We start from the raw sequence: 25,337 nt of genomic DNA on the forward strand, positions 1-25,337 counted from the left end.
GGATACCAACGGGTTTCCTACACCATATTAAGCAAAGAAACATGTTTTTTTAAAGGTGTTTCCATATTTTTGTTTAACCCCTGTACGTTGTATGTCTCCCAGACGATGCAATACAGCCAGTACAACACCTAGGCATGCTGAGTATCAAATTATCCATCTGATCTTGGGGGATATTACACCACTCAAAAAGCAATGCTCTCCGAAGTTCCGGTAGACATGTAGGAGGAGGTTGACGGGCTGCAACTCGTCGGCCAAGCATGTCCCACACGTGCTCTAATGGATTCAAGTCCGGTGAGATGCTGGCCAGTCCATACTTGTGAAATCCTCCGATTGAAGGCATTCGCTTACGATGTTTGCACGGTGAGGACGGGCGTTGTCATCCATAAACACAAATTGTGCGCTCATGGCGCCCGAAACAAACGTACATGTTGTTCCAGAATGACGTCGCGATAGATTTGGCTTGTCATGGTTCCAATTTGAACATGCAGGTCAGTTCTGGAACCCAGAATAATTCTACCCCAAACGAGCACTCCTGCACCACCGTAACGGTGTCGTTCAATGATGTTTTCTTGGTGGTAACGGGTACCTGGAGCTCTTCATATGAAAGTCCGGTGAGAATCAGACTGCAAGCTAAACCTGCAAGCTAAACATCACACAAGCTCACTGTTGCGGTGTCCACAATGCCTGCTCGTTACTCAAGGCTAACCGCAGGCGGCAGTGAGTTGCAGTAAGTGGAACGCATCTGACAGGTCTACGAGCATATAGACCAATCTGCCCTAAGCTTCTGTACACGGTCTGCCTTGAAATTGTCGTACCAGTGGCTGAAGAGAGCTGACGAGACAGGTCTAAGGCTGTGCTCCGCCTGTTTCTTTTGACAGTAACTGCCAAATATTGGTCCTCATTCGGCGTTGTAACTCTGGGCTACCTATGATGTAACGTCTACTCACATTACCATCATCTTGGAATTGTTGCCAAAGCCTGGAGATGACACTCTGGGCAATTCCAAGTTCGTCTGATACTTCCATTTGGGTACGCCCCCATTCCAGACATCCGATAATTCTACCACGTAAAAAATCATCCAAATTCTTCCTTTGTGTCATAACTATTCGGTTATTGCACTGAAATGCTTATAAAGCGCCTGCGAACAATTTTACTTCTTTGCCTGTATTCCTTATATATCACTCTCTTACACTCTCGCCATTGTGTCTCGTCTCTTACACTCTGTCATCTTGGTTACTTCCTGAAATTTGCATATGATTCTTGAAGATGTGTGTAGTGATTTTACAGGTGATATATTTATTTTAGAGTTCGATTTCCGCGTGAATCCGAATTATCCTTAATTTATGGACATGAGTGTATTTAAGATTGATGTTTTAATTTAGATGAAAAGTTAATTTCATATAATACATTTTTAGTATTATAATTTATATAAAAATGGCTAAACATGACTGAATGGATGCCGGCATCGCTATTTCGCTACCGAGTTATCGCTAAAGTATAATTTCATCTCGTTGGTTGTTGAAACATAATTTTCTATAATGAATGATGCCTTTTCTTTGAAAAAGTTCTCAGTAAAGTGCAGAATCGTCCACTTATTTGTTTGCCGCTTTACAAGGGTAAAAACAATTGGATTTTTGTCAATTTTCTTTTACTTTTTAAATGAAAATAGGTCGATGTGTACATAGATAAAGTCAAGGGTGTGCGCAGTGCCATTTTTGTGCAATTCCAGGATTTTTTTTTAAGTGAAAATAGGTCGATGGGTACATGGAACCGGGTATGTGCAATTCTTAAAAACGCGTCAAGCTGTGTGTGATTCTGCACTTTACCCAAAATTCTAATGCAGACTTTCCGACATGGGCAATTCGCAAATTGTTAAATCCATAGGATTCAGAAGTCGAACAACAAAAATCAGCGTTATATTTACAAAATTTTCACAGGACTAATTTCGATGGTTTTACCGAACCACCATCCTCAGCTGCAAAACCGCAAATGAACAAGATAGGAAATAATGATTTGGTAAGATAAGAAAGCCTGCACAAGAATAAGCAAGTGGCGCCATCTGTTGGTGAAACCAGAACTAAAACATAATTTCTTTAAAGACCGAAGGCAAATTTGGATAGGAATTAGGATCGTTAACTAGAACAGAAAGATTTGTTTGACTGTGAAATGCCTCTAGAAAATCGAGTTCTCCAATGGAAGATGTTTTTTGAATAATTTTGGCAGCAGAAAAATTCAAAGTGTGATTTTCGGACCAACAATGTTGAGCAACAGAAGACTTCTGTGTTTCCTTTTGTCTAATATATGCCTCATGTTCCTTGAGGCAAAATTTTAAGGTTCTCTTAGCTGTAAATTAAACCACACTGGCAAGGAATCCTATAAATACCCCAAGAATTCATATCCGGAATGGAGTCCTTGAGTCGGCTAAGTGTCCGCGAAAGAAAATTCACGCTCCAATTTTAATCTAAGAAGAACCACAATTTCAATTTTAACTAAATTTATCGTGCTGAGGTTTTAACCTTTAGCTTACCGATTTCGACAGGACTTTGGAATTATCTGCTCCAGCCAGTATTAAACACCAATAACCAGCAGCCAACAACTGCCGCTTTTTGCTGGTTCTATCCATTTTCTTACTCCACAGCACATAGGTCCAGACTCGGATGACGTTCTTCAGACAGGCTCGTACATCAGACAATTGTAGGCAACTTTTCGATTCCAGTTAACCTAGTTATACCCCTCGTCTCAAAAATATGCATAACAATCTGGAGGTAAGAAGTTACCTGACTAAGTCAGAAATGATAGAAAAATTGCAAATTGTCACGCATTAAACAATGACTTTTATTCAGCGACTTGAAATGCATGGACTTTCGTGAATTCTGTCATGCCAGTTGTACTCTGACCAGCTTTTTGACTGAAGATATTCTTAGGTTGTGAATTATTCTATACTTTCGTTTGCATGTTCCTTTTTAGGTGGTGAAGCTGCCCTTATCACAGCAGATGGAGGAATTATTGGAATCGGAAACAACTTAGGAGGAAGTATTGGCATACCATCTTCTTTCTGTGGAATCTACGGACACAAGCCTTCAACAGGTGTGGCACTCAAAATAAATCTCTACATATAATAAAAGAAAGAGTCTGTCTGTGTGTGTGTCTTTCGTTTGCGCTGCGCGTAAGCTAATAGACCCACGGCTACGAAGTTTGGTACATAGGTGCATCTAGACAAGAGCCAGTGCACCTTGAAGCAATTTTTTCGAAATTCGAATTAGAATTTTTTTAATTTTATGTTTTGTGACGAAATCGCGGCATTTCTAGACATAATGGGCTATAGGAAAGCGAAATTTTACTCTACGCATTCCGTTTCCACATCGTCATGAAACGTAGGCACTTAGCTATTTTACGAAGTTAAAATAAATTTCGTGTTTCAATAAATCGATTCAATACGAATTTATTTAACAAAGGGAGCTTAATAACTTTTCAACGGGATTTTTTCTAAAAAAGATTATTTTTAAAAATGTACAGATTATTTTTCTTTGATTTTTGGACACGTTAAACTTTCATCCTTGCGATTGCTTTTACAAAAAGAAATTTGGAAAAATAATAATATTTTGTATTTAAAAAAAAAAAATTAAATGAAGCTTCCGAGTACGCTTCTCACATCTCACATCTTTAAAAATGTGATTTTGGCAACAATTTTCCTTTCTTATTGTTGTTGATAGATTTTTGATGAAATCGCATCATTTTCAATAGTTTCATTCTTTTAGAAATATGGGTTTGGCAACAATTTTTCCTCGCATTTCTTATGTCACTATTTTTAAGAGAATGGTATATTTCATTGTCATTTTTACTTCCTTATAGGAAGTAAAAAGGAAGTATTGTAATCGCGAAAAGCTTCAGGCAGCATATTTCAACGAAAATATCCGCTTTGACCGCTTTCGAATACAATTTAACGATGTTTTTGCGTGATATCTGTACGTAAGGACAGAATAAAAGACTCTTTTCCTCCAAAAAAACTAAAAAACTGCTTTAAAATGAATTCTGAAGAGAATTTTTCGTGGCGTCTGTACGAACGTATGTACGTACGTATCTCGCATAACTCAAAAACGAGAAACCTCAGAACGTTGAAATTTTGTACATAGGACTACTATAACATGTAGATGTGCACCTCGTATTTTGGTTTCAATCGGCCGCGCCAAACGTATATAAATATATTTATAAATATATCCACTCTGTTACCCGGCTCAGTGATCTCAGTTTCTTTACTCTTATATGTTTGTAAATTGTACATTTTTTCTTTAAAAATGATTGAATTATGTTGTTTTTATCTTCCGTTTAAGGGTTTCATGCCTTTAGTAAATCTGTATGCAATATTTTTAGAATTATAAACAATTTAAAAGTTGTTTAAGTGCCGTTAAGCCTATTTTGATGGCGGCCATTGCTTGTTTACATTTGAAACAGCTGAGTAGTGAATTTGTTGCCAATCTAGAGAAACGTAGCTTCGCAACAACAAAGATAAACGCCTTCATTTATTATTGCGATTTAAATCATGCTTAATCCTTTGTAGAATTTTTTTCGAGGAAATAACTGTTTAAGATTTACTTAATTTTTAATTTAATTTTTAATAATTAGTAATTTTTAGTAGAGATATTTCGAGTTTTTATGTATTTTTGCCATGTCGCGAAGTGAGAACTGAATTAATTGAATGAGAAATACTCAATCGTCTGTGAAAAACTGTTTCTTTTTTGTTTTGTTTTCTTAATTTATTTTATACATCGTTCTAGCTTTATTATAATACTTGAATAGAACATGTTGCAACGATTAGATAATTCTTTAAATGATACAAATTTTGTGCATTCTGAGTTATAATATGAACGAAATATAATACTGTTAAGTGAACCTAGCGCCAGAGTGTCGCTATGGTAAACAAATAGAGTGAATTTTAAAGAATGCACTTATTCTATTGTGGTTTATGTGCTGTCGGAGAAGTAGATATAATTAAATACGATAAGTTTAAACAAAGTGCAAGAAAAAAATGCGTATAATTTAATATTCCGTTCAAGGAAGTCATGTGGTGTACACATCAGATTTTTTATATATATAATACACTTTTATTGATTTTTTTTTTTTTTTTTGATAAAGTTGATCTGCAGAGTAAACTTTTGCGAGGAATTTTTTGTTTTTTTTTAAATTTCTTTCATGTTATTTTTTGCTTATTTCACTATTTGTAAGATATTGAAAAGTTTTGCATGATTTTTTTTCTTCAACGAAAAGTTGGTTAGTTTTTTGTTAGGATAATTAATATTTGTATTAAGGGATATAGCTTATTTCATTTGAATTTTTTTCTCTTGAAAATATAAGATAAAATATCATTAATCATACTTTGATTTTCAGAAGTTTTTTGTATTATTTTATATTATTTATTGCTCATTTCACTGTTTATAAGATATTGAAAAGTTTTGAGTGATTTTTTAGGAAACAAAGTTCTTAAAGTCCTTTATACTATTTGAGTTCTTAAGATTTTGCAAAAAGAAGTTGGTTAATTTATTTATTAGGGTAATTAATATTTGTATTAAGGGTACTGCTTATTTCATTGTAATTTTGTTATACATAATAACTTTTTTTTTATGAAGTTGTTCTACAGAGTAAAATTCTACGCAATTTTTAAATTTAACGTTTGGTGTTTGTTCCCTTCAGCCATTTTTCCTGTACATTGAAAAGCCAGACGAAGGCTGGCAGCGAAGCTGCTAGTATTAAATAAATGCTCATACTGAAATGTCTGTACAATCAGAATACGACGATCCGTTTCTAATTATCGTCTGAATTAAAGCTGATATACATCGTTATTATTAACAGCAAGAATTAAGATCAGAGTTAAATTTTAAAAACATTAATTATTGAAAAAAGAGTTAAAATTTAAGTTGCTTTAAATTTACAGAATTTTTACACTTACAGATTTCTTCAAATAACGATTAAAGGTTATCTTGATATAGGATGTGATAATAAATTCAATAAACCGAGAATTTAATAGAAAAATGCAATTAAGACAAAGGATTTTATACAATCAGCGTTGACTTAAAATGGATATGGTAATAGTGCACTAAATGAGAAAAATAATTGATCATATTGTCACGGTTTTTGTATATTTATTTACGGTTTATGTATTGATTTTTGCTGCTTTTAATAGAATTGTTATTAAATTGTTTCATTTCCCCGTGCAATGCTGCACGCGACTTATTTGAAGAGAAAGGCTACGCCAGAAAAATTAAAAATAGAGGAGCACGCGTATTTAATAAATAGATATTTTGCTTTTTGAGAAAATACCAGAATAGACTCGTGCGTGATTTAAAAAGCTTATAAAAGGAAATTCATCAGTTGTTTTATGAGACCCTCCTCCTAGAGTACAGATCAAATTATTGGGACGATTTCTTAGACTCCATGGATTTCTCTCCGAATACAGTCTGGCGTATTGGAAATTCCTTAAGGAATACTAATAACAGAAATATTGGTCCTCTCCACACCAGTAGTGGAATTGCTTATTCTGAACATAACATGGCTGAAGCCCTTGCGCAGCATCTAGAAAAGACGTTCACCAATCATGCCTCTAATAATGATGAGACAGATGAAGAAGTCGATAATTTCATTAACCACCTAGCTGACAGAAATTGTAATAATCACTTCAACCCAACTTCTCCAGCAGAAATAAGTAATATAATTAGCAACTTATGTCCAGAAAAGCTCCCGGCTACGATAGCATCACCAATACGGTTCTCAAAGCTCTCCCAAGAACCTACATAGTCCTCATTACAAACATAGTCAATGCTTGTATGAGGCTCAATTACTTTCCGCAACAGTGGAAGCACGCGCAGATAATTACATTTGTCAAGCCGGGGAAAAACCCAAAGGACTTAAACTCCTACCGTCCGATCAGCCTTCTCCCCAGTTTGGGAAAGGTATTTGAGCGTGTCCTCCAAAAGAGATTAACTCAACATCTAGAGGATAAGGAAATTATATGTAAAGAGCAGTTTGGTTTTAGAGCCGGTCATAGTACCGTGCACCAACTACTGAACATTACAGAATTTATTGCAGACTTCTTCGCAAAAAAGAACACAATCGCCAGCTGCTTTCTAGACCTAGAAAAAGCATTTGACAAGGTGTGGCATGAGGGTCTCCTCTACAAGCTGCACCTTGTTCATCTGCCCATCAGTTTTATTAAGCTCATGAAAAGCTATCTTAAAAACAGGACCTTTCAGGTAAAAATTAATGACTCTCTCTCTCTTCAAGAAAAAGAATTAAAAGCGGAGTGGCTCAAGGAAGCGTTCTGGGACCGCTTCTGTTTAATATCTACACGAATGATATGCCGGTTCCTTTGAATGCAAAAGTAGTGAAATATGCCGACGACACAGCAATTTTAACCAAGTCGCTAAAACCTCAGCTCGCTGTAGATAAACTTGAAAGCGCAGTAAATACCATAGCACACTATTATGATTCATGGAAATTAAAAGTAAATCCGTCAAAGAGCCAAATTCTCCTTTTCAGACGTCATCGGAAGTTCACTCGTGTAAATGTAAATATAAAAATTAATGATCAAGCCCTAGCAATTGTTTCAAGTAACAAGTATCTAGGACTGGTCTTCGACTCACAGCTGTTATTCAAAGAACACACGGAGTATGCCTTGCGCAAAGCCACCGCTGCTAAAATGTCTCTTTACCCTTTAATAAGAAGAAATGCTAAATTAAATATCAGTCTCAAGAAGAAGATCTATACCAGCTTAATAAGACCCACCCTACTTTATGCAGTGCCTATCTGGGCCACTGTGTACAAGACTTATAGACACAAACTACAGGTCTTTTAGAACAAAATACTCAGACAAATTGTTGACTCCCCATGGTTCGTACGTAACCTGCAGATACATAAAGAACTAAAAATAAGACCCATAGATGATCAAATTCTCACCACGAGTCACAATTTCTATGCTGAAATAGAACTTTCTCAATACGAACATATCCGTAATCTGATAAATTATGATCCGACTATAGAAATTGCAGCAAAGCGCCCAAGAGGCATCTTCCATAACAGCAAATGGTGAAATGTGTATATATTGTACATAGTACTATTATCTTTATTTTATCTTCATTGTGTCATTTTACCATTGTGTCTTTGAAACTTTATAGACTTATGGACATGATCAGTGTACCTGGATCTTCAAAGCACTGATCTTATATTTGTCATTTTCGTAATCTTGTTATTGTTATATCAGAGACTTTGTAATATTGTGGACTTATGGACATGATCCGTGTACCTGGATCTTCAAAGCTCTGATTATTTATTGCTAGTGTAAATGTTTTTCACTATTTGCCACTTCGCTCAAATACCGCTGTCCCTGTATGTACATAGTGTATAGTTACAGTAACTCATGTGCCTCAATGTTGTACAAGAACTTTAGTGTTTAATTTCTCAGACCAAGACTTCACTGAATTGTGATATCTACTATTTCAAGATGCATTGGGCTTTGGACAGTTCACAGGAGGGTGACTCCCACGTGACTACCACTGTCCAATCTGTGTTTTACAGAAAAGATGAATTTGAATATTTTGTTTAGCTAATCTGTTGCACTTAGTTGTGCCATTTGTCTTCATTTAGATCGCGATATTAGTTTAATTATTCCAATCTAGGTAACCTGTTTCAAATATTTCTCATTGTACGCGTAAGCTGGTGACCACCCACGTGACAGGCTCCTGCCAATCATCTCCCTCCACTCCACCTACATTTCATAAAATTTGACAAGTTTCGCCTAGTTGGCGCGGCGTAAATCGCCTTAATTAAAAACTTAAGTACCAACGCCTTAGGGCAATTTACCAACAGAGACGGTTAAAGTAGCGGTTGGCTACTAATTGCCGCCTAGCCATTGACTCGATTTCGATTTCGATTGTTTTATGAGTTTTTCCCTCAAAAAAGCCTGAGTACTGTTATTGATATTGAAAATGAAATTTCTTCATTAACCAGTAAAATTAAAACCTTCACTGTAGAGGGAAGTGATATAATTAATGATAAAGAGAAACTTTATAAATTACCCTCAAATATTCGTTCGCTAATGCAGTAGCGAAATAGGTTAAGAAAACGTTATCACGTGACCTGGTCTCCACCAATCAAGAGGGAAATTAATAAGATCAGTAAAGAAATACAGAAACTTATTAAACAACATAAGGAGGAATTATGGCAAGAAAAAATGCTGAATTTGGATGGCAAAAATGGTACATTTTGGAATTTCATCAAAAATTTAAAACCTACGTACACCAGTAACCGACCACTGCACTTCAATAATAAGTTTGCGACTTCAGACCAAGAAAAGGCAGCCATGTTTGCTTCTCACCTAGAAGATCAATTTTCGCCAAATTTCTGGCCCATCGATGCTGATTTTGAACTGCACACGCTCTCCAAAGTGAAGGACTGGCTTAATTCACATACAGCTAATAATTTAATGAAGCTTGCAACTCCATCCGAAGTTCAGTCCCTCATTAAAAAATTGAAGACCAAAAAAGCCCCGGGGCTTGACGGCATCACAAACACTGCAATGATAAACCTGCCTATCAACGTTATATGCAAGATTACTTCTATCTCTAACGCTTGCATGACTCACTCTTACTTTCCACAACAATGGAAGACGGCCAAAATTATTATGATCCCCAAACCAGGGAAAGATCATATGCAAACAGATGGTTTCCGACCTATCAGCCTCCTGCCTGGACATTCTAAACTTTACGAAAGAATTTTACTTGCCCGTATGAAATTGCATCTCCAAAAGCTACCACCGGAGCAATTTGGATTCCGTGGACATCTATCGACCACCAAACAATTAGTAAGAATTACTGACTTTGTGGGGCAAGCACTTCACAATAATTTGAATACAGTTGTCCTCATGCTAGACGTGGCGAAGGCTTTCGACCGCGTTTGGCATGAGAGGCTAGTTTGCAAATTGATCGATCTTGATTTTGAAAGAGAACTCATTCTTGTGTTACTTTCTTTCATATCGAATAGGAATTTTAAAGTCTCCGTTGGAAACTCCCTCTCTACTAAAAGAATCATGCTGAGCGGTATTCCTCAGGGATCAGTTTTAGATCCGATACTCTACTTGTTCTACGTCGCAGATTTCTCGAAAATCCACTGCAATAATAATGCAATACTTGCATGCCATGCTGACGACACTGCTGTCGCGGTGAAGTCAGCGAATCTTAATCATGCAATTAAAAAACTACAGGAAAACGTCCCTTACATTGAAAACTGGTGCAAACGCTGGGAAGTCCGGATTAATGCACACAAATCCCAACTCCTCATTGTCAGAAAAAGAAAGAAGAATGCCCCCCTTAAAAAGGAACTGTTACTGTTTAACGAACCAGTGCCAATCGTCAATAAAGCGAAATATCTTGGCATAACTATCAATAATCGACTTACCTGGACTGCACATATTGAGAATGTTCGTAACAATGCACTCATAAAATGTCTCTACCCAATTATAGGAAAATTTTCAAAATTGGATCTGTATAAGAAAAGACTAATTTATCTTAGTACCATCAGACCAATTATCACATATGCGGCGCCAGCCTGGGCTACCACCACTGAAAAAGATATAGAGAAACTCCAGAAAGTGCAGAACAAGTTCCTTAGGATTAGCACAAATGCCTACTATTATGTCAGAAACGAAATACTGCATAGGGACATGAAAACTGAACCACTAAATGAATTTATTCGCAAGATTAATGCAAGTTTCTTCAATGGTGCGGTAAATTGTGAACATCTTATGAACTTTAACTTGTTTCACTACGAGATACTTGCCGAAGATAGGTTTCTCAGGCCTTATGCTGCTTACCTGATTAAGGAAAATCAAGACTTTCCCACTTATTAGTGTCTATTAAATAATGATCACGATAGTATCTACTTTCAGTGACACCAAACTCAAGCAGCAAGCGTCTCAGCCTTATCTTAATTTACGAGTTCTTCTTCCCGTGCCTTGTGTTTATCTCCTGACGTACTTGGACTAATATGCATATGTAAATAATTTAGAAGACTGATTTATATCATTAATTTTACTATTTCTACTTTCATATATGTTTTGTACTGTATTTAATTGCAATTTTAGCGAGGTATTCCTCAGAAGACTCGCAACCAATGATAAGTCAGCTTGCAGCCCACGTGACAACTGGTCACGCCCCTTCGCCATTAGCTCCTGCCCTTCTGGACTCACACTTATTCTTTTTTCAGCTCCCAAAGAGCAAACATCTGATGACAGCCGGAACACATCGAGCAGAATGCTTGATAATCTCGGCATAAGTGTAACTTGGAACTTGTTTTATGAGTTTGTTTAGAAAATAGCTGTTGTTTACTGTAGCGAATTCCCGGTGAAATGGGATTAGCTTACTCTGTTTTGCATTGAGTTCTATTTAACGTTTTAGTAGTTTAAAAGATAACTACTGTGAGATATTGTACGAATATCTGCGGAACTTTAAGCATTTGGTTTTATTTGTTGTGATAATAACAATAAATTTTAATTACTTTTCATAGGACTTCTGCATTCAATTCATAACGAACACGTATGCAAATAACAATATATTTTAAGGAATAACAGATTAAAGAATTCTCTTTGCATCTTCAGTTTTATATCACTAATAATTTAATAAGCTTAGGGCGCTCATGATAAATTAAAAAAGATAATGGCTTGTATGTTTGATAGTGGAATTAAATTATTAGAAATGTTAAGAAGGTAATGGCTTATACGTTTGGCAATGCAATTAAATTAGTAAATTTTGTTCTTTAGGCACCCGACGCTATTATTATTCGTAATATGAAATTATAGATGAATTCTGTAAAAAGAAATCTTTAATTTAGTATTCCCATTGAACTATATGCTAAGTAGTATTTAACTAGAATACCCATTGAACATTGAACTATATGCTAAATTATTTTTCTTCTGTTAGTATATTAATTATCATATCCATTTTAAGTAAAAGCTTACTGTATAAACTTTTTTACTGTATACACTTTTTAATTGTATTTTATTTCTGTTTTTTAGTCTCAGGTACACGTTATCAAATATAAAATCTTAAATATTTAGCTTCGAAGATTTGATATAATAACAGTGCAACAACAAGCATTTTACTTGAAGCTAAAATGAAAAAAACGAATATCTTCAATTTGTCATTAAGTCCGCCAAGATGTTAAACTCAAAAGTAATTTTCTGAGGGAAACACTTTTTTCCCCCCATCTTCCTCAGACTGCAGCACGAAAAGGTACAGAAAAAAAAAGTAAAAACTAAAAAGGTTAAAAAAGTGAACAGAAGGATCCTTCAATCAATTTTTTATTAACATGCTTGTTTCTAAGCAGGTCGAAAATATTCTAATCAATGGAAATTTCAAAACTGTATACCTGATACATTTTACCTGCTGAAATTTTAAAATTATGACTGTTAAATAGTCTAAAAAATACAATGGTTTTCAAAAACTCGCTAAGCATTCAGAAATTAAGTTACAGTTTTAATACAAGTTTATTGAAAATGTTTTTTTCTCCCTCTATTCGATGGTTCAAGCAGTCAAATTTCGATATGCTTAGTTTCTTCGTTAAACAAAGAGATGTGCCAAATGTCGTTTAAACATCTAATAGAAAAACTAAATCGAATTTTGAAAGAATCGCCTCACCACATTACGTTGTCATCGACAAACAGTGTGTGTGTGCAAGATTTAAACTCGATAACTTATGAAGAAGTAGGTTAAAAATCGAGAACAAATCACAGTGAAACGGGAACTAAATAAAAGCTTATCATAAATAGATTTAATTTAATCTTGCAGTATTACTTGGACGCCCTAATTATCTTCAACATGAGAGCACGCATGAGAGAACGCGATAATTTCTTACAACCTAAAGCCTCAAGTTCCTGCAATAACCTTTGTTAAAGTCGTTGGGAAGTTTCATAATATGAATATATATTCCTGTTCATTAATTTATTTAATTTTTATGCAATCTGAGTATTTCCCTTAAATACAACACTTCTCTGACCTTCTAAAATTAAAAAATCTGATGTGTGCGCACATGACTTCCTTGTACGGAATATTAAATTAAACCCATTTTTTCTTGCATTTCATTTAAACTTATTGGATTGAATTAAATCTGCATCGTCGATAGCGCATAAACCTCAATAGAATAAATGCACTCTTTAAAATTCACTATATTTGTTTACCATGGCAACAATCTGGCGCTAGGTTCACTTAACAGCGTTATATTTCGTCCATATTATAACTCAGAATGCACAAAATTTATATCATTTGAAGAATTATCTAATCGTTGCCACATGTTCTATTCAAATAGTATTATAAATCTAAAACGATGTACGAAAGAAATTAAGCAAACAAAACAAAAAAGAAACAGTTTTTCACAGACGATTCAGTATTTCTCATTCAATTATTTCAGTTTTCACTTTGCGACAAAGCAAAAATACATTAAAATTCAAGATGTCTGTATTATAAATTATGAAGTAAATCTTAAACACATATTTCGTCGAATAATTTCCAGAATGGATTAAGCACGATTTAATTCGCAATAATAAAAGAAGGCGTTATTTTTGTTGTTGCGAAACTTCTCTAGACTGGCAACAAATCCCCTATTATGCCAAGTTTGAAATGTAAACAAACATGTCCGCCATCGCAAAATACATTAGGCTTAGCGGCTCTTAAACAACTTTTAAATTGTTGATAATTCTATAATTATTGCAGACAGATTTATTAAAGGCATAAAAACCTTGACCGGAAGATAAGAACAACATAATTCAATCTTTTTAAAGCAAAAAAAATGCGCGATTTACAAACATAAAATATAAGAATAAAGAAACTGATATCACTGAGCTGGGTAACAGATTGGATATATATATAAATATATTTATGTATGTTTGGTGCGGCCGATTGCAACCAAAATACGAGGTGCACATCTACATGTTATAGCAGTCCTATATACAAAATTTTAATGTTCTGAGACTACTCGTTTTTGAGTTATGCGAGATACATACGTACGTACACACAGACGCCACGAAAAATTCTCTTTAGAATTCATTTAAAATTAATTTTACAATTTTTTGGGGGGTAAAAGGGTCCTTTTACGCAAAAACATCGTTAAATTGCTTTCGATAGCGGTGAAAATGGTATTTTCGTTGAAATATGCTGCCTGAAACTTTTCGCGATTACAATGCTTCCTTTTTACTTCGTACAGGGAAGTAAAATAGTATAGATTGTTTAATTTCAAAAGACTAAGTCTGAATATACTTCAAGAGATCAAGAGCATAATGTTGTTCCTTGAGAATCAAATTATCCCATGAACAAATATTAAGTCCAACAGCGGTAAATAAAGGAGAGAAGGATAGAGGAAAATAAATGAAAAACAAAGAGATGCGATATGCAAATAGCTTTTGACTGTTAACTCTGAAATTCATATGATAAGCTGAGTTTTACAGATTTTCATAACTATGGTAACTTTCTAAACTATCTTATTCAACATTTGAAGATACTTGTTTCGTAACGTTATCAGAAGAAACATAAATTAACTCTTTGAGGTTATATTTCTACTCTCAGCCACCAAAGCGTTTTTACCGAACCAAACTGGTATTATCTTGTATTAAATCGAAAAGCTTCATAATTTTGCATATAATGTGTCACTGTTCATTCAACGAAAATTATCCCACCAGCGGCCGAGCGGCAAAATCACTGAACACTGATTGTTCCGATTCCAGGCCAACTGGATAGCTGCATGGGCGTTTTCTCAATGTATATTGTGCAAACGAACCAGTTTCCCTTAAGGATTCCTACACAAAGGCATCCCTGCCCTTGAGCAGATTGCCCTAATGTGCTTGGTTATAACCGACTAAACTTGAAACAAACAAAAACCGAAAGTTTTTAGATTTCATACTACGTCATAAGGGGCTTTTCAACGTTTTGAGTGTTACTTTTATTTATTAAATATCATATCCTTTGCACTTAAACCATAAAATTCTTTTCAACTGCAAAATCACACACATATTTTTTTTTTCTAAATAATCAGGGAAAAAAAAAAAAAAAAAGAAGAAAGAAAATCTGAAAGGTTTCAGATTTAAAATTACGTTCCAAGGGGAGGTTTTTTTTTTTTTTTTTTTTTTTTTTTTTTTTTTTTTTACATTTTGTGTGTTACCTTTATTTATTAAATATCATGTTCTTCTCACTTAAACCATAAAATTCAGTTCAAGAGCAATATCGCAAAATAATTTTAAAATGTGCGTACCCTTAAAATTTCCGATACACAGTCTCTCGCGTTGGAGATAAAAATGTTTTTTTTTTTTTTTTTTTTTTTTTTCTGCACAACGTTCCCATTGCTCGCTTTGAAATCCCTGAGTTTTTTAGTGAAAAATTCGTGAAAAAATTTAGCAAAATATGAAATTGATAATAAAACAAATTCCAAATTTCGGCTTCCAAATGCCCATATTCGGGTGGAAATGTTCAATAGTCAAAATTTGATGGCTATAGATACCGTTATTTTATCACAATGCGATAAACATACATGCATTTATGCAAATTCTTCATTATTTAATTTCTTGAAATATAATGCAGGGCTCTAACATTTGGTGGCAACAGTTTGAAAAGTGATATACCGTTCATAGTGATTCGAGGCAAAATACCACAACAGAATTAATAACGCCTTTTGGGCTAAAACAAAATCAACGAATATGAAGGCCAACAGACATGAAACCTATGTCTAAACTTAATACAACAGCTAAGGATTAAAGAATAGCCAAAGGGAATAATAATAATTAACAGTGGGGTAATTTATCTGTTTTTTCCTTTCATGACTTAAATTTTAAATTCCATACTGAGAAATTATAATGGACGTTTTTGCAAACTGGTTGCTGTGGCAAAAGACAAATGATTTTTGTCGTTATCAGTGAGCCTCTTTCTTTTTTGAAAATAAGTGTTTCCGCTCAATGTGATATAATTCTTTTATTTAATGGTATGTAATTTTCCAAATTTACTGGTCATTTATTTTCAAGTTGTCGTACTGTTATTTTTGCCTGATATGTAAAAACTTGAAACACTTGCCGTTTTACCACTATTGGATTTGCTTATTTATTTCTTTTCAGGTGTAATTTCAAATAGAAAATACTGGCAGAATACTGAAGGGAAGTTAAACGATTTCATCAGCACGGGTCCAATGTGCAGATATGCGCAGGATCTTTTGCTACTTGTTAAAGTACTGTCAGATAACGATCGAAGACTGCGACTTAACGAAAAAGTAAGTTTAATTATTTGCAACATTTAAGTTTGAGCTAAAGAAATCATGCTTTTCATTTCTCTAAATAGTTATTATACAAACAATGGTTTTTGTAAATTCTAAAATGTGACCAATGTTTGGTATACATTACCGTAAAAGAAACCAATGCATTCCATTAAAAGAAATCAGTACGAAGAAAGATAGCAAGAGATCCTCGTCTTAACAGCTACATTTTCAGGATATGGCCATTCGTCTCATATTTGAAAACTTTTACAATTGTATCTCAAAATTTAAAACAGGCTCGGTGAAAGCAGAGTACTTTGAATACGTTATACCAATCTTTAGAAAAGAAAAAAATAATCGAAAATTTAATATCATGACTTTTATTACATGATCATAACATAATTATGCTGACTAACCGGTACAGTTGTGCCAAAGTTGTCGCTGACTGTTTTGCCAAAGGCGCCGTGTTCGAATCCCGGAGAATGCACGGATGTTTGTAAACGTATGAGTTGGTGCGGCAGGGCGGCACTCTAAATATGTGGCGAGCCGAAAGCTCGCCGTGTGGTTTGGTGGAAGGGGAAAGGGGTGGAATCCTCGGACACGTCCCTCCCTACATCAAAATTGGAGGCGGAAATTAGCTAAATCGCACAGTCACCAGTATGGTGCTCATGGCTGTTGCCAATGGCAGGCGTATCTTGCGCTCCTTGCCACGAGAAATTTCGTGGGCTCATTCTGATGTCTCTGTCAGACAAATGAACAACAACAATAACAGGATTTTAATGTTTATATGTGTAGGATATAATACTATGGTATTGTTCGCATGGATCCAATTTAAATTCAGTGGAATTCGCAATCGAATTCTTTAAATTAAAATTGGAATCTTCAAGACAGGCTGCCAATAAATAATAGCAACTAGTAGTAAAGTAGCTTTCAGCAGACGGAACAGGCTCTGCCGAAGCAATCTAAAAACCTTCTTTTAAATACTACATCATTTAAATACGCCCAAGCAAAACGAAAAGGTTAAAAATGACAGTAAAGATCCATAACATAAAATAACTGGTTAATTAAAATATATAAAAATACTTTACACGGTCACTTTCATAGTAAGAAATCGAAAATATAGTAAATGTAATTATTTTTTAATTAAATGTAATTAATAAATATTTTGCCGCTAAGCCAATGCCTGAAAAATGAGTAAAAGCCCATTTTCGTGAAAGCATTCCTTCACATGGGTTGTGGTGTGGTGATTTGCTTACCTGCCCGTTAACATGAAAACCTCGATTATATTTCAAGCTCGTTAACATGAAACCTCGATTATATTTCCACAAGTCCTTGAGAAGACATACGGAGATTTTTAAATAATATCTCTTTAAAACATTTAATGTTTTTATAATTTAGAATGGTATTTATTGCATATTAGTTTAAAAATTTAAAATCTTTGCTGTATCTGCAATTTATACTTAATAGTTATAAATATTATTAAAAAGGATAATTCCGGTTCTATTCAATGTACCGAAATGTGTTCAAAAATTGAAAAGTAATTTTCAAAAGAAAACCACCTTGTTATGCCAATGTTAATCCAAATTCCGTTTCCCTTTCAGGTGAATTTCCGCAACGTGAAAGTGTACTACATGGAGGAAGTGCCTGGATATCTGAATTCTGCTATTTGGCCGATTAAAGTAGCCGTCAGAAAGGTTAATGCACAATATTTTTTGACGATGCTATTTCATATCTATCTTTTACTTTCCCCAACATCAGAGTATTGGATAAAAAAGTCATTTAAATATCCAAAGGGGGGGGGAATGTTGCGAGAGCATGGGCTGCACAGTACAGGAGTAATTGGGTACAATGTACATCGTGACTAAAATTTAAGTTCATGAAATACATTATTACCCTTTAAAGTAGACATAAGAGTTGATTCTCAACGGTATGTTTACTTTTTGAGAAGATTCAAAACATCGCCCTTCGTGGGCATTGAGAGGATTATGCCCACGAAGGCTCACCTACAAGTGATGATTACGTGGAGGAGTACGAAGTGAGTTTTGAACCACTGCTGAAAGCACGAGAGAGGATTCCATATGTCTGAAATAAAAAATCGGATGTGTACACCACATGACTTCCTTGTACGGAATATTAAATTATACGCATTTTTTCTTGCATTTCATTAAAACTTATTAGATTGCATTAAACCTACTTCGTCGACAGCACATAAACCACAGTAGAATAAATGCATTCTTTAAAATTCACTTTGTTTACCATAGCGACACTCTGGCGCTAGGTTTACTTAACAGTATTATATTTCGTTCATATTATAACTCAGAATGCACAAAATTTATATCATTTAAAGAATTATCTAATCGTTGCCACATGTTCTATTCAAATACTATAACAAAGCTAGAACGATCTATAAAAGAAATTAAGCAAACAAAACAAAAAAGAAACAGTTTTTCACAGACGATTGAGTATTTCTCATTCAATTAATTCAGTTTTCACTCCGCGACATGGCAAAAATACATAAAAACTCAAAATATCTATATTAAAAATTACGAAGTAAATCTTAAACACTTATTTCCTCGAAAAAATTCAGTCTCTCTAGATTGGCAACAAATCTACAATTCTGCTGTTTCAAATGTAAACAAATATGTCCGCCATGTTATTTAAAATTTAACCGCACCTAAACAGCTTTTAAATTGTTGATAATTGTACAAATATTTCTTCCAGAATTACGAAAGGCATAAAAACTTTAACCGGAAGATAAAAACAACATAATTCAATCATTTTTAAAGCAAAAAATGTACAATTTACAAACATATAAGAGTAAAGAAACTGAGATCAGTGAGCTGGGTAACAGAGTGGATATATTTATAAATATATTTATATACGTTTGACGCGCCGATTGCAACCAAAATACGAGGTGCACATCTACATGTTATAGTAGTCTTATATACAAAATTTCAACGTTCTGAGGTTACTCGTTTTTGAGTTATGCGAGATACGTACGTACGTACGCACGCACGTACGTACATACGTTCGTACAGACGCCACGAAAAATTATCTTCAGAATTCATTTTAAAGCAGTTTTTTAGTTTTTTTGGAGGAAAAGAGTCTTTTATTCTCTCCTTACGTACAGATATCACGCAAAAACATCGTTAAATTGCATTCGAAAGCGGTCAAAGTGGATATTTTCGTTGAAATATGCTGCCTGAAGCTTTTCGCGATTACAATACTTCCTTTTTACTTCGTACAAGAAAGTAAAAAGGTAGTCGTCGTAGAACAAAAGTTCCCACCGCATTTCCAAGGTGTTTGTTACCACTGACGGATTCGAATTGTTTGCAGCTCGAAGGTTCTCTAAATTTAGAAAAGTTACTTGGTTGATCCTGTTGGCAGAAAATCTGTCTATGATTGGTATAACAAATTTAAAAGAGTCGAAAAGAAATGAAATGAATTTGGCATAAAAAAACACAGTTTTGATGAAAAACATTTTACAGTACAGTAAAAATACGGTGATCTAAGCAATACAAATTAAATAGGAAACGAAAAGTGAAGGTCAAATATAAAGCCATATATAGTCCCCTAAAAACAAATGAATCCAGAATGCAACCATCTAATACATAAACTAGATATTACTTTATAACCAAGAGAAATTATCAACTTCACTAAAGCAGCAAAGAATAATAAAATTACATGTACCTAATGGGAAAAGCCCACCCAGTGGAAATAATTTATTGAGAAGATCCTTTTTACAGAGAGTTTTTGCAATGAATATTTTTACATGACTGCGATATTTTTTTATATGACAGTGGATGTTACGTGTAGTCTTCTTTGCATGAGTTTTTACAATGAACATTTTTACATGACTGCGATATTTTTACAAGACAGTGGATATTACGTATTCTTTGCATGAGTTTTTACAATGAATATTTTTAGATGACTGCGATATTTTTACATGACGTTTACGTGACAGTGAATGTTATTTATAGTCTTCATTGCATTGACATTCTACGTTGAGTTAATTTTGATATACATTTCAACTTGATTTTAATACATTTCAATAGTTCAAGATTAATTCAATAGTTTCAATAGTTCAAGTTTCAGGCAGCATATTTCAACGAAAATATCCATTTTGACGGCTATCGAATGCAATCTAACTATGTTTTTGCGTGATATCTGTACGTAAGGAAAGAATAAAATACTCTTTTCCTCCAAAAAAAAAAAAAAAAAAAAAAATTGTAAAACTGCTTTAAAATTAATTCTGAAGAGAATTTTTCGTGGCGTCTGTACGAACGTATGTACGTACGTATCTCGCATAACTCAAAAACGAGTAGCCTCAGAACGTTGAAATTTTGTATATAGGACTGCTATAACATGTAGATGTGCACTTCGTATTTTCGTTGCAATCGGCCGCACCAAACGTATATAAATATATTTATAAATATATCCACTCTGTTACCCGGCTCAGTGATCTCAGTTTCTTTACTCTTATATGTTTGTAAATTGTACATTTTTTGTTTTAAAAATGATTGAATTATGTCGTTCTTATCTTCCGGTTAAGGTTTTTATGCCTTTAGTAAATCTGTATGCAATATTTTTAGAATTATCAACAATTTTAAAGTTGTTTAAGTGAGGCTAAGCCTTTTTTTTTATCGCGGCCATTGATTGTTTACATTTGAAACAGCAGGATAGTAGATTTGTTGCCAATCTAGAGAAACTTAGCTTCGCAACAACAAAGATAACGCCTTCATTTATTATTGCGAATTAAATCATGCTTAATCCTTTCTGGAATTTTTTCGAGGAAATAAGTGTTTAAGATTTACTTCGTAATTTTTAATATAGATATTTTGAATTTTTATGTATTTTTTCCTTTTCGCGAAGTGAGAACTGAATTAATTGAATGAGAAATACTCAATTGTCTGTAAAAAAGTGTTTCTTTTTTGTTTTGTTTATGAATTTCTTTATACATCGTTCTAGCTTTATTATAGTATTTGAATAGAATTTGTTGCAACGATTAGATAATTCTTTAAATGATATAAATTTTGTGCATTCTGAGTTATAATATGAACGAAATATAATATTGTTAAACGTGTAGAGTCATTAGGATTTTTTGGAAGCAAGAGAGATGAAAAATATGCACCCGCCTACCACGGGAATCGAACCACGGACCTCTGGAATACCGGCCCAGCATGCTACCGTTACACCACGAAGGCACGCTAGGGAAGTGGGGGAAATACTTTATAAGTGAACCTAGTACCAGGGTGTCGCTATGGTAAACAAATAGAGTGAATTTTAAAGAATGCATTTATTATATTGTAGTTTATGCGCTGTCGGCGAAGTAGATTTAATTCAGTCCAATAAGTTTAAACGAAATGCAAGAAAAAATGCGTATAATTTAATATTCCGTACAAGGAAGTCATGTGATGTACACATGAGATTTTTTTTATAAATGATTGTGGAATTTAGTTAATATTAATATATACGAAATAAATAATAGAAAGCATATAATATATTCTATTGTTTAAAAAGAAATTAGTTGAAGAAAATAATTGTTGAAATTATTTGTTATAAGTGATACAATATAATCTATTGTTTTCGAAAGTTTGTTATACACAGCAGCATTACCATAAAAAGAAATTACCATAAATGTTACTGATTATTTTTATAAAACTTTATAATATTATTGAGAATATTAAAGTATTCCTGTCAATTTATTATAAAGTGTTCGCCTTTTCATCTGGATCCGAAAATATTTGTATTTTGCGGTTGATTATAGATTGAGCAATAACTATACTATGACGCAAAATTCTGACATTATTTTCAAACATTTTGAGACTAAGAGTTTCTTCTACGAATGCAGAATAAATCAATAAATTTAATACTTTTCTTGTTATATTTAAATTCTTATCCATAATGTTATGTTACTTTTATTTTTAAATAATTTTATGGTAATATAATTTTTGCAAAAAGGAGCTGCAAATGAATCCGATTTTAAAACCCACGCTAGAAAATTGAATTTTTGCTGAGTTTCTGGATTACGAGGAAGAGCTCATTTTCCAAATTTCCACACAGAGTTTTTAAGCTACCTGTCAATACCGAAAAAAAAATTTCGATCCAGAGGGAAGTCTTTTTAATTGCTGTTTAATGAAAACGCTCTGTGTGAGTATAGTATCTGACATAAAAATACATTGTTCAGCTAAATAATAATATTGATCTGAAATAAAGATTTAGATTACGTATCCAGAATATTTTCGGAATATAATATAAATTTCAATTAAAAACTGTATATGATATATGAGATACAATAATACAATGATTTAATTACAAACTAGTTATTCGTGTTAGCACTTTGGTTTATAACCGCTTCTATGAAATGTTAATGTAAATAAGTACTTGATTGCAGAGTTTTTCGCGAAATTATTATTGTATATCTCAGACTGCTAAAGTCGAAAATTTTCAGTAATTACGCTAATGACAGATATCTTAATTCTAGGCTGCCAAACATTTCGAAAACGAGTAGGGGATCATTGCCACGAAAGTTAATATCGAAGAATTAAGATACGGCTTCAACATCTGGGAGAGCAAGTTACTGGAAATTGGATCACCTTCAATGGCCAGTATGTTGTCCGGCGAAGACGCCGAAGATTCGAAAATCAACTTAATCATGGAGCTGATTAAAAGCTTCTTGAGATGTTCAGATCACACTTGGCCAGCCATCTATTTCGCAATGGTCGATATGAGGGAAAAAAGTAAATTCTATTATGAATGCTTGGAGAAATTCAACGCCCTGAAAACGAAACTCGAAGAGCTTCTACAGGATGATGCCATATTTTTGCTACCCACTCACCCAGAATTGCCACCACATTATCTCATGACCATTCCTAAACTTCGAAACATCGTGTACACCTGCATTTTCAACACCTTAGGCTATCCATCGACACACATTCCAACAGGATTACACGAAGGAATACCCATTGGCATCCAAGCCATCAGCAGACGATTCCAAGATCATTTGACCGTCGCAGCAGCCGTCGAACTGGATAAAGTTTTTAATGGTTGGATATGCCCATGTCCCGTCAGTGTTAAATAAATACCATTTATTTTCAAACTTTGTGAAAAATAGCACGTTTACAAGTATGAGGATGTTCATTTCCATGTGACAGTTTGCAATTTGGTTCCCAAAATTACACATGTTGTCTTCGACTTTTGTACAAGAAGTTTCAGTATTATTTAAGAAAAAGAAATTAAAATGTTGTCTTAATTATTTGTGTAATTTATTAAAGAATGTTAATAAAATACTTATTCCGCTACATTTTGTTTCCCTTGCTCACAAAATGTATTTTGAAACTATAAAAATATTTTATCAGTTTCTAATTATTAACATTATTCTAATTACTAACTCTAGCAAGTATAAAAGAGTTTCTAGTTTTGTAACTAAACAAAATTTAATATTAAGTTACAATTTCTAGTGCCCATTGTGTCACCTACGCTACTACTACACCCTTTGTTATCCTAGCTACCTGTCAAAGTCTTGTACTCAAAGTAGAGAGCAAAAAAAACCTTTACTTTTTAAGCCTTTAATAATTGTTTCTATGAAATTTGTGACAAAATAGCTTTTGAAATAAAACATCTTAGTAAAAAAGTTACAAGAACATGAGATTTTTTAAATATTTGCTACAGATTTAGATGCCGAAATATCAAATAGGTCTTAACAAACCGCATGTTTTTGTTGCTTATCCTCGAAAGATCTGACATATGTCAGATCAGCTCCAGAAGGTTGTTGATCGCCAAAAAAGTCAATAACAGTGAGGGGATCGGATGCTAAATCCTCCTTAGTAAGTTCAATGCCACCCAATATGTGATCCGGTGAAGACGGATGGTCATAGCATTTTTTACAAGCGGGGTAGCTTTTTCTGCCACTATCAATGTAAAGACATTTAAGGTGGCCACTTGTTAGTCTAACCAGAGCAGTCACATTTGACTTCCAGTAGAGAGTCAGGGGATGTTCCTGTATACCATTGGTGCCTAGGTGGAATACGCCATATTATATTAAGTATAGATCTTTCATTTGAGTAAAGTTCCTCTAGTTTGGTGCATTGAAGGTAGTGATGAAGAGGAGGTCGTGAAAAATGGTAGTGGTGAAGACAGAGATACAAAAGCTAAAGAACTGGACGAGGAATTATTGCTCGTCCAGTTATTCTGTTCATTTGTAAAAGTCAAAATTTAACATTGCCATCTTACATGCTACAGTTTCTAGAGGCCATAAAAATTGTATCCACATTTCCAAATACAGAAACCGTATTGCCCAAATATTTAACTTTATCCGTATCAAATAAAACTTATGAGAGACTATTTTCAGCATTAAAACTGTGGAGATTAGACTAGATGGAGTAAGCATGACATCACAAAATAAAGTCAAAGAAATGTTAACAACGTGACGTCAAGACTCATCATGGGTAAGACTATGACACATGTTGTTAAATAAAACTACACTGAATTCGAAAGCAAATATTATCGTCCGCACTCTTAGAAAAGTGTTTTTAAGCGTAATTTTCATAAAATACCATTGAAACTTCCACCGATCTTCCAGTTTTACCATGTATGCATACGTGTTATAGTTATGTAGACTTTCATAAATTTGAAAACGTTATTTCCAATCCTTCTGTTTTTATTAGAAGTGCCCGAAGTAAAAGCCTACGCGCGTGCGGAATCGAGCTCCAGATTTAATGCAAATAAAGTTCGGTCATTTAGTGCAAAAGGGAATAATTTCCATATCAGAGAAAATGTTATGTAGCGAATTTCAATTATTAATATGTGTTTTAAGTTATTATTATTCTAATATTTTTATTTGTATTCATGTGTATTTTAATCTGGAAAAAAGTATTCTTAAGCTCTTAAGGTGTTATTTAACTTGTTATTCTTAAGTAGGAATTGTAACAATGGCGGGAAACGGTTGCAAGAGCCATCTGGTTTATGGCCTTTTCACTAACACTGGAGGCAGTAGGTTGGTGTGTCGCTCTTTTAGCTAATGCGTGTGAAACGGAAATTGTCTTCCTGTCGCTTTGTAAAGTTTGCAG

General features: G+C 33.9%; 1 pseudogene across 1 annotated transcript in view; it reads left to right on the forward strand.

Moving 5' to 3' along the window:
• The window catches only part of LOC118204086 (fatty-acid amide hydrolase 2-like), an 83,940-nt pseudogene extending 60,368 nt beyond the window's left edge, over positions 1-23,572 (forward strand). Inside the window, exons 5-8 of the transcript XR_015040681.1 lie at positions 2,968-3,087; positions 16,136-16,287; positions 17,871-17,963; positions 22,754-23,572. The product of XR_015040681.1 is annotated as a fatty-acid amide hydrolase 2-like (transcript). The remainder of the gene's footprint in view (positions 1-2,967; positions 3,088-16,135; positions 16,288-17,870; positions 17,964-22,753) is intronic.
• Positions 23,573-25,337: the final 1,765 nt, after the last annotated feature.

Source organism: Stegodyphus dumicola, chromosome 1 (genome assembly GCF_044657685.1).
Source record: "Stegodyphus dumicola isolate Sdum_Otavi_A_Nest chromosome 1, ASM4465768v1".
NCBI classification, from domain to species: domain Eukaryota; kingdom Metazoa; phylum Arthropoda; class Arachnida; order Araneae; family Eresidae; genus Stegodyphus; species Stegodyphus dumicola.